Here is an 8,820-nt window from a genome sequence, read left to right as displayed (position 1 = left end):
ATTAATGTCTATAAAATGTCGGGTCGGGGTAGCTAAGAAGCGTAAGCTTGCAATTCAGTCCCTGGGACTATTATTCGACGTGATTGTTGTGGTACCCATGCGAGATGGGATGCCACCAGTAACCATCTACATAATCTCCATTAATAATTGTCTTGAGGGTCTTTCTTGCTCGGGCTATACCTAGCTGGATTCCCCCCAGTCAAAAGTCAACCCTAAAAGTCAAATTTAAAAGGTCAAACTTCAAAGTCAAACCAAAAAGCTAAATTTTAAAATTTTAAAGTCAACGCTTAAAGTCAAAGGTCAAACTTTAAAGTCAAAGTCAAAATTTAAGGTCAAAAGTCAATTTATAAAGTCAAAAATTAAAAACTAAATTTTTTAGTTGAAAAAGTAATTTAAAAATAAGGGAAATTGATTTTTGGGTTAAAAATGTAAAAAATGCGAAATTTGGTTCGAAATGGAGTCTTTATGAATTAACAAGAGAAGGGATATAACATCTAGCAAGCTAGATAAGATGGTAAGGCGTTGGTTGTGTAGGGAGGAGACCCAGGTTCAAATCCTTGGCAGCCCCAACGTTCTTCCCTTTTTAAATGTACGCTACGAAGTTTGAGCTGACCAAGACCATCGACCGAAGGCTCGTACACGCTGCTGACCGAGACCGAGGTGCGAACCGGAAACGTTGCAGGATTGCAAACCACCAAGCCGTACACCAAGACCGCACATCGGGGTCGCACACTCCGCGGCCGTACACCTTCAACTGACAGCACACCTTCAATCAGATCGCGAAAAAAACGACATTTTTCACCATTTTTGCTCCAAAACTCGATCAAAAACTCGTTTTTATCAAAAATGCAAAGAACAACCCCTCCCCCCCACCCCCCACCCTTATTTTGCCAAGATCTATCCAAAAATGCAGGAATCCTTCAAAAATAAGATCAAATAAGCTCCAGATATGACAAAATTGACTGATACAATCCAAGCTCTGATACCAATTGTAAGTCCCCAATCTGCTTGTGTATCAATCAGATCCGTTTGATGGTGTGGAATCTCATGTACATCTCTCTCTCTTTCTTTTTATTTTGTTGGTTGGAGAGTGACAGCCCATTCTTGTAATATATAAATAATTTTTACCACTTTGAGCAGTGAATTGTAAATTTATGTGGTAAATGTCTGGGGTAAAATGTCGGAATATGATCTTAAAAAGATTTTTTTCTTATTGGCTATTTTGTGAGATGTACAAGTAACATAGCTGTGTGTACAAACAAATGTTTGAGTGAATGAAATTGTATGCAGAAAAAACTCAATCTGTAGTGATTTTCTGGTTATGTATGGGTTTGAGATGAGGAAAAGATTTTATAAAAATTTCTTTTCTACTCAAAACACCAAAATATATTGAAGATAGGGTAGGAACTCTTGAAAAGCCACCCTCTCTTTTTATTTCTTCTCCAAGCTTTTAAGCAACTTGAATGTACAGAAAATCATAATCTACATGAGATTTTCTAAAAATATATGAACTAAGCTGGGGTAAAATCCCATAAAAAGCTCTTTTCTCCATCCCTTTTTTTAAAGGTCCTAAGATGTCAACACAACTAGGTGTACAACCAATTACTGCAGAGATGGGATTACACACAAAAAATCATAGCTAAAAACGATTTTTGATAATATGTGAACTGGAGATGAAATAAAAACTCTTAAAAACATCTTTTCACCTCACCTGCTGAACAAATCCCATATTAGAAGTGAAAAAACGGATCTGAAGTGGGACGTTGTTCATAAAACTTATTTTCTTCTTCAGCTTGCTCAACAAGCTATCAATGTGTGAGCAAGAACAGATCTGGAAAAAATTCATTTTTCTTCTTTAAGCTTTGAAGAAAACATTAAATAAACAACTTCAACATAGTATTGCCAAGAATCAGGAACCAAAAACGATTTCTTTTAGGAAAACAACTAGAGATGAGGTAAAACACCATGAAAACTTAATTTCTTCTCAGATTGCTTGAAAAAACACCAAAATAAAAACGAAAATGGGTTAAGAACTCATAAGAAATTCTTTCTTCACTACTTGCAGAAGAACCCATCAAAATATAGATGAAAATCAGATCTTATGAAGTCTTTTAAAACTTGAGTGTTGCTCAAATGATCTAAAACCAAGCATATTTAGACATCTGAAAAACAAACAAAGTAGATCTAACGATCTGAACAAAAAACTCAACAGATCAAAAGATCTAAGCAAAAACTAAATAGATCTGAAAGATCTTGGCGAAACCAAATCGATCTGAATAGATCTTCGTAGAAACCAAATGGATCTGAACCAAATGGTGGGTAGAAATGAACAGATCTGAACAAATCTTAGAAGAAAACACATCAGATCTGAACAAATCTTGTCAAAATCTAGCTGGAGGCCAACTGAGGCTTTTGCTACTTGCTCGAATCTGGGATGGCACCAAATGATACGACATCGACCTCCGGCGAGTCTTCTGGTCTTCTGCTACGGCGGAGATCTGGATATCACAGTGCAAAGTCGTTAGAGCTGTCCCAGGGACTATGCCCCAGGAGCGGACTTTGACGGTCAAGTTAGATCAGCTAGTAGATCTGAGATGGTTCTCCATAGCTGGAGGGAACCATCTTGGTGTTAGTGGTGGTGTATGGTGGCTGACGGCGGTAGGTGGCGGCTGAGCCACCCGGCCGGAGTATAGTGTGGCGGCTGAGCCATGGGGTCTAGTGGTGGTTGAGAGCCACCTAGGGAAGAGTCTTAGGGAAAAGGGGTCCTCCTTCATAGAGGAGGCACTATTCTATTTATAGTGGACAGGTAGGTCAATGGGAATTAGGTCAGGCTTTGGGCCAGCCCAATTCAGGCCCAACTAGCAAGGAGTTGGGCAAGGCCACCCGGAGGCGCCGGTCGGGGCTAGCGGGCGCGCACCTGGAAAGTTTTTCAGGGGAGCGCCAGGCGAGAGAGTGCCTGGCCGAGCCGGCAGGAGAGTCCCCAGCAAGGCTTGGCAAGGAAACGCTAGGCAGGGCTGGCAGGAGCATGCCAGGTCAAGCTAGCGGGCTAGAGTAGTCTAGGCCATACTAATGGACCATCTATCATCACATCGTTATCTTATTCAGCTCCCTATAGTCTATACACATCCGATGCGACCCGTCCTTCTTTTTCACGAACAGAATCGGGGCTCCCCAGGGTAACTGTTCGGTCTAATGAATCCCTTGTCTAACAGCTCCTGCAGCTGTGTAGACAACTCCTGCATCTCAGGAGCAGCCAACCGATACGGTGCCTTGGCTGTCGGAGCCGCACCAGGGACTAGGGTGATCCTGAACTCTACCTGCCTCTCCGGAGGTATCCCAGGAAACTCCTCTGGGAATACATCCGCAAACTCTTTTACCACGGGCACATCGGCCACTGTTGCCTCACCCATCTCCCAGGAATCCCTAACATAGGCGACAAATCCTGCGCAACCCTGCTGAAGGGAGTGCCTAGCTCTCGCTGCTGAACACAGAGTTGGTCCTCGTTGTGGCCTCTCGCCCTGAATCACCAGCTCTCCCCCACTTGGGGCACTGATCCGCACCAACTGTTGCGCACAGTCAATCACTGCCCCATTGGGGCTTAGCCAATCCATACCAATAATAACCTTGTTCCCCCACAAAGGTATGGGAACCAGATCTACCAGATAACGCTCCTCAAATAGCCGCAAAACACAATCTCGGTAGACCTCTGATGCTCACACTGACCGGTCGTCTGCAATCTCGACCTCAAGAGGGCAATCCAACACGCCTGAAGACTCAGGAAACTTCTTGCTAATTGCAAGAGATACAAACGATCGGGTAGCACCCGAATCAAACAATACCTGAACTGGGATACCGTTCACGTGGAACGATCCTATACATAGCACATACATAACATATCAAAATTACAGCGACATAAAACAAAAGCATAAGAAATAAATCATACCCGTCACCACATCGGGTGCAGCGCGTGCCTCCTCGGCTATCAACTGAAATGCTCGGCTCCACACCACTGGAGCCTCTGACTTGGCCTTCCAGCCATCCGCAACCCGTGCTGACGCTGGGGTCAGCGTTGCTGCTGTCGCTGCTGTCAATCTACGACAGTTTCCCTTCTTGTGGCGCCTCTGATTGTAATGGCAGCAAATCAGGTCTGACATATATACTACGAGGGCGGGGACAGTACAATCCCTGCCAAAGTGCCCCGTCTTGCCACACTTGTAGCAGCCTGACGATCCTGCTCTACAAGCTCCCTCATGGGGCATGTCGCATTTCCTGCAGCGGCTCTGGCCCGGCTTGCCCTTCGACCTAACGTCGGATCCCTTGGGTTTCTTCCCCGAAACCCCTGTAACCTGCTCAGACTCATCTTTCCTCTTCTTGACATGCTCCAAATCGAGCTCCCCCTCCCGCGCCCTGGCAATCATGGACTCTAGGGTCGAGCAGGCTGAATAGCTGACATGCTCTCGAATATCAGCCCTCAACATATCATGGTAGTGGGTCTTCCGCATCTCCACATCCCCACATACTAGGGTACCAACAGGGCCCTCTTCCTGAACTTGGCGGTGATCTCCACCATTGTCTCAGTCATCTGCCTCATATCCAAAAATTCTTTGGCCAGCTGTTGAAGCTCCACAGCCGGCGCAAACTCAGCCCCGAACGTAGTCACGAAATCTTACCAAGTCATAGCCTCAACGGCTGGGGCTCCCAACGTGTCACCAACCGACTCCCACCAGTCTCTAGCTCTATCCCTCAAACACCCCGCAACAAAGCAAACCTTCGACCCTTCCGGACAGAAGCTCGTCAACTGCGCAGACTCAATGTCTGCGATCTATCTCCTGGAAGCAATGGGGTCTTTTACCACATGATAAATTGGCGCACCGCTCCCTCGGAAGTCCTTAAAGGACAGTGTGCGTGCACCCGTTTGGCTAGATGCCAGATCACTCCTGAATGCCCGGAGGCGATCCTCCATCAGCTTAATAATCCCCTCCCTGATCGACTCGAAAATGACCGAGGTCGACTCAAGGATGCCTCTCGTGATCTCAGATGCGATGAACTCGCGTAGCCCGTCATCAACCTACTCGGATCCTGCACCCGAGCCTGATCCTGATCCTGATCCGAAACCTCCTGCTCCATGTCGCGTGTTCACCATACTGAAAATAAACGCATAAATGTCAGGATCATACATACTCTCAAAAGGTCTCACACATTCTCCAAGTTTCCGGGTTCCATCTCGGCCCTCCTTGACTCAGGTACGGATCCTCTGCTTACAGTAGTACGGGCCCATACTACCTTCCACATCTATCCATACTTTTCTCAAGGATTGCTTCAACTTCACCAAGTCCCTTTTCCAATACCCTTTTCCACTATTCTTGTCCTAGGATTTCCTAGGGCACCCTCCGACCTACTATCTGCCATCAGCTACACAAGGGGTCTCTGCTATCCGTCCCTAGCTAGCTTGTGAATACTACTACATATTCGTTCACTAGATAGTTAAAGCTAGCCATAACCCTTATAGCACAAAGCAAGCAGCATTTGTGCACTGAGTAACCAATTCAGGCATAACCTATACATGTCATCCTACTACTGACTAAACAGTCCTAGCATACAGCCTCATACCACAGGCATATAAGGCATCCTTCCTAGATCCTTAGCCCTAATCTAGCATGCAGTTCTCAGAATCATATATATTAGGCATACAAGGCATCCTCCTAGATCCTTAGCCCTAATCTAGCATGCAGTTCTCATAATCATATATCATATAACTTATCATAACAAGTATGGGTATCTTGGGGAAAACTTACTTGATCTCGGTCGGTCGCACGCATCACACACCTTGTTCTTTCTCAAAACTCTCTGACTCAGATTTTTGAAAACCATTTTCCTTGTAAAAATCTTTTAATCCCTCGGTTTGAGTCCAGACATCCCTAAGGGTGTGTCCGAATCCCTCAAACCAGGGCTCTGATACCAACTTGTAACATCCCAATCAAGCCGAAATTTTCATTTTTAATTAAGTAACCCACAACATAGTTTACCAAAAGATTTCCCATGCCATGTCAATTATAAAAAGAAAAATAACAATGTGTCTGAAAATCATATTGTCAAAGTAAAATAAATCAGAGTCCATTCCTAGAAAACTCCATGCGGAAGCCATGTGTGTGTGTGATGCGTTGCTACACCGCCGGCTCCTTCCCCTTAGACGAAGAGGTACCTGAAACCAAAACTAAAACTGTAAGCACAAAGCTTAGTGAGTTCCCCCATCATACCACATACCATACAATCACAAAGTATATATACTGCCGGACTATTCTGGGGCACACGTCCTACCCGTGTCAAGCCATTCTAGGGTGCTGACCTACCCATGTCAGGCTATTATGGGGTGCTCACTTACCCATGTCAGGCTATTCTGGGGTGCCGACCTATCCATGTCAGGCTATTCTGGGGTGCCGACCTACCCACCGGTCTTTCAACCATACATGGGGACTATTTCACCCCTACTGCTAACACCTAATATCATATCTCTATCATACTGTCAGAAATATATGTGGTGTCCGACCTACCCGTTGGTCCTAACGACCAACTTGGGGACTAGTCCCCTCCTACTGATACTATCTCACGTAACATAGCAAACTAGCATTGTAACAACGTAAATTTTCAAAACAATTTTTTTATTTTTAAATCATACTTTCAATCACATGATACTCTCAAAACATAATGTATCATTGTGTCATACAAAACATGTCCCCAGAATCTCAATAACATAAACTCTATGAGTGTGTACGAATCATGCCGGCATCTTCCCGCGATCCTCGCTAGTACCTGAAACACATAACACAACAACTATAAGCATAAATGCTTAGTGAGTTCCCCAAAATACCACATACAACACATACGCCACTCGAGGCTACTGTACGACCCTCCGGTCGATGTGTCTTAGCGGGACCCTCCAGTCCCGTAACTCGTTGGGCCCTCCGGCCCGGTCTGAATCGTTAGACCCTCTGGTCCGGTTTGTATCGTTGGACCTTCTGGTCCGGTCTATACAATCATATAACATACAAATATCACATAGCACATAGATTCACATAATATCATACATAGCACATAAGAGCCTCCGGTCCACATAAATACCACTCTAGGTAACGTATAGTGAGAAGACTCACCTGGAACGACGAATCATCCTCTAGTCACGCTGCTACTAAACACTGGCCTCTAACTCTGTGTCAAATCCCATTATTGCCACGATTAGAAACTAGGACCAACCTTTCACTTATTAGGTCTAAAGATAGACCAATTACCAGCCCATCGACGCTTTAATTCCATTGGGCCCACCAAGGCCCAATAATAAATGGGTTTCCCCAAGGCACAACAACACCCTACAAGACAAGCCCAACATGAGGCCCAAGACATCAATTAATTCTCTACACATATGCTCAACTACGCAGGGCCAAGGATTCAAGCCCAACACTTAAGGCCCAAATATCAACTATAGTCCAAAAGCCCACAGAGGGGTTACGTGGGGCGTACCTCCTTGGTACGCTCAGCGTACACAAACGCCCAAAGAACTAATCGGGGACCTCAACCCAGTACGCAGGGCGTACTGGAATTACGCGGCGCATAACTTCCATTTCACTTAATCCATTTTCTGGGTCTTAACCCGTAAGACCTTAGCTCATCTCTTGGATCTAGGCTCCCTAACGGTCCTTAAACCATAAAGTCAGAACCTTTAAGCCTTTGCATGGCTGTAAAGGTCCCTACACTCCCTAACACCTTTCCTCCTTCCTCAAAAGATCTAGATCTCATGCATGGCTCAATAATCTCGTCCAAGATCACATTTTTATGAACATACAACTCATTTTACTCTGAAATATGGCAGATCTAGTCTTATGGAGACCATTTGCTCATAAAGTCTCCATCTTGGGACCAAAAACCCTAAAAATTGGTCCAATAAGCACAAATCACAAAAGACAAGGAAAGCTTTGAGCTGTTTACCTCAGAAGGAAGCTCCAACCTCTGAAGAACTCAGATCTGCTCTTGTCCACCAACTTCTAGCTTCTACAATGGCCTCCCATTCTCCTTCACCACCTTGAAATGGCGCTTTGAAGTTTAAAACACTCACACACAAGCTTTAGGACGAAGGAAATGCTCTCTTAGGGTTTCTCTCTGTGAAATGGTGGCTGAGGATAAGGCCATATCATCCCTTATATAGGGATCAAGCCTCAAATTAGGGTTTGCATCTGGACCAGTTACGCCCAGCGTAACTTTGGTACGCCCAACGTACCTTAAGGAGTTCGCGTCCATTTCAAGTGCATGAGTACGCACAGCGTACTCTCCAGTACGCCCAGCATACTCATTTGCAACTTTTCCCACTTAGGGACCAATCTTGACAACTTGACAAAAGACAAGGGTTAAATAGATATACCCAAATTCTCGGATGTTACAAGCATAGTCACATATCAAGCAAACTAGGATACTCGCATATCAACAATAGCAGACCAGACAATTATCACAAAGACAATCATCTCAGCTAAACAACTACTAGTGGGCCGACCTTGGTGCCGTAGACCCACTTCTACTAGAAGGTAACTCACCTCAATGTCCTGTAGCGTCTAAACTGTCCTTGGTGTGAAGGTCGGCTCTCCTCGACCCCTCAATCCCTACATGACAACCCTAGAGTCATCAAACATAACAAACAACCCTAACTAGGGTCAATACTTAAACCAAACAAGTCAACATTGTTCAAAGTCAACACCCAATTGACCTGACTCGCCGAGTTGGCCTACCAACTCATCGAGCCCATACTCCACTAACCCGATCCGTCCCCGACTTCAC

This window comes from Lactuca serriola, chromosome 5, assembly GCF_051521515.1.
Source record: "Lactuca serriola cultivar US96UC23 chromosome 5, Lser_US96UC23_V15, whole genome shotgun sequence".
Lineage (NCBI taxonomy): Eukaryota > Viridiplantae > Streptophyta > Magnoliopsida > Asterales > Asteraceae > Lactuca > Lactuca serriola.
The sequence above is the reverse complement of the archived record's forward strand: the minus strand, read 5'-3'. Positions refer to the sequence as shown.